The sequence below is a fragment of the Ipomoea nil genome, unplaced genomic scaffold (assembly GCF_001879475.1).
Source record: "Ipomoea nil cultivar Tokyo-kokei standard unplaced genomic scaffold, Asagao_1.1 scaffold2036, whole genome shotgun sequence".
NCBI classification, from domain to species: Eukaryota; Viridiplantae; Streptophyta; class Magnoliopsida; order Solanales; family Convolvulaceae; genus Ipomoea; species Ipomoea nil.
Window position 1 is genome coordinate 7,421,566 of NW_017618464.1, and position 2,519 is coordinate 7,424,084.

Below are 2,519 nucleotides of genomic sequence, written 5' to 3' on the forward strand. Positions count from 1 at the left end.
TAGGCTAAGATAAAATACTAATAAAAGCTACCAAGTAAAAGGTAGACTGCACAGCTGCTCGAAAAGTCATCAGCGCCACAGCCCACCATATAACCGTGTAGGTGGATGACAGGAACAGCCACCTTGCTTGTCACGCGCCATAGCACCTCCCTGCCAGTTGCACCATAGCGTCCCAGCACTATGATGCAATCCGACCGGGCTGCAACCACAACCGCAACATCTCCTGGGGTGCTATTGACTGCCCTGTCAAAAGCAACAATACACGTGCTCCCGGCTTAAACTTCGGCACACAGGCCAATGCAAAAACAAGGCAGCCAATAGCATCACCCCCCGATCAGCAAAAGCAACGAACCAGAACCAACCCTAACGGGATTAGCTACTATGGGCCAGCAGCAAGCCTGGACTACCGCCAACGGATTTGAAAAACCCCTACCCGGCCACCGTTCAGCCCGGGCCAGGGTGCAATTTCTTACCGCTTGCACCAACGTTGAGGCCTCGTCTATCTCAAAAGATGCCTGCAAAGGCGAAACCAAAGAAGCCTATAGACCAGTCAAGTGCCTCGGAGGCCAAAGAAACAAATACCTGCAAAGATAGAAAACAAGATAGAACAGACAAGCATCATGTTCCCTTGACCCCAACTATTTCAATCTTTTTCATAGGGTGAGTGTATAGGTATTAACAGGCTGACGCGAACAAACAGCAACCCCCCCAAGAAGACCCGTCCCCCCCGGAGTCCAGAAGGAACTCGGCTACTATTGGCCAGCAGCAAGCCTGACCAGGTCAACGGATTTGATTAGTCCTGCCTGGTGCACCGTTCAGCCCAGACTAGGGTGCCATGTTGTACCGCCAACACCTTACGTTGAGGCTCAGTCCCGACCAGCAGAACCTCATCGCCTCCAAGTCCCGTCCCCCCCGGGCCCGGAAGGGACTCGGCTACTATTGGCCAGCAGCAAGCCTGACCAGGTCAACGGATTTGATTAGTCCTGCCTGGTGCACCGTTCAGCCCAGACTAGGGTGCCATGTTGTACCGCCAACACCTTACGTTGAGACTCGGTCCCGACAAGCAAGACTTCATAGCCTCCAAGAACACCTCACACACTCTCTGTTTTTAGCTCACCTCGGCTCTTTCTTTTCCTTTCTGTATTCCCTCATTTTACCACTCTTTCTTTCTCTCATCTTCTTTTCCCCTCATTTCTTTCATTCCTCATTTCTGTTTTTTCTCTTTTTTCTTTTTCATTGCTTTTTTTTTTTCTTTTTTTTTCTAATAAAATTTTCTTTTCTCTTTTTTCATAACAGAAAGTGATACAATTCATCAAAGCAAACCGTAGCTCAAGGCGGGTCAAAATCATCAAAAACCACCGATGGGATATCATCATGAACCAACAACGCACGCACCCTCGGTGGTAAGTCTGACAAATTACGGAAAATAAACTCCCCATCCTTGTCCCCAACCCAATCTGCCAATGCAGCCACCGAGAGATTACCCTGTGGCAAACACTGAAGAACAGAAACAGATGCACAGGAACAAAGAAACCGGAGTCGTGACACTTCAGAGTCAAGGACCCATGGAGTAGGTGTAGTGGGGTCTACATATCCCTTAAGTTCAGGCATAACAGACTCTAGGACCAGGGACCTAAAACCCTCGGCTAAACACCATTCAAGAGACCGGTGCATAACATGGAAAAAGTCCCGAAAACCGTCTACTGTCGAAATGGCTAGACCGTAGCAGAAACCACCCCCCCCCCCCCCGATTACGTACCAAGGCAGCAGTCCCACCCAACGACTCAGAATGTGCAAAATTGAGCTTTATAGAACCATCCGGAGGGGGATCCCATCTAACAGCGCGAACCACGCGTCGCGGTACAGTGGAATCTATGTAGGACAGAATGACCGACCAATTTGGTGGCAAGATGTGTTCCTGCGGCCATCGCCTAAAGAGGCATTCTGCCACTCCTTTGGCAACGCCATACAACACTCGAGATACACTGGGCGACCCTCTGCCATGCAAGCATGTGTTCCTGTGCTTCCATAACTCCCAAAGGATAAGATAAGGCAACCTGCAAATAACAAAAGCAACAAGACGGTTATGCGAAACAACTCGCTTCCACCCAGTCAAGAGCGTCCGTAGACCCCGATGACTGAACAGCAAGCCGAGCGATCCCATAAAAAAACTCCATACAGCCCTAGCAGTGTCCCCCGCATAAAATACATGTCTAGGGTCCATTAGACCAATTTCAACTGTACCACGAAGCACAAAAGTTTTAGCAAAATAGGACCGTATTTCAGATAGGGGTGGTCTACCATGAGAAAATTTACCAACAAGCATAATATTTTCAATAAGGCCCAAAAGTGACCAAGGCTAACAAAGGAAAAGGACAAGGCCCAAAAGTGGCCAAGTCTACAAATAAAGCATGAGGACCTAAAAGGCAACAAGTAAAGGAGAAAACTCTAAACTACGAAGTGGGCCCAACACCCATAAAGCAAGCAACCTGAAACCGAGTGAAAAGCTATACAATTCC

At 48.7% G+C, this 2,519-nt stretch overlaps 1 pseudogene; it reads right to left on the reverse strand.

Annotated features, from left to right (window-relative positions):
• Positions 1 to 1,329: 1,329 nt before the first annotated feature.
• Positions 1,330 to 2,224, reverse strand: LOC109147880 (annotated as a pseudogene).
• Positions 2,225 to 2,519: the final 295 nt, after the last annotated feature.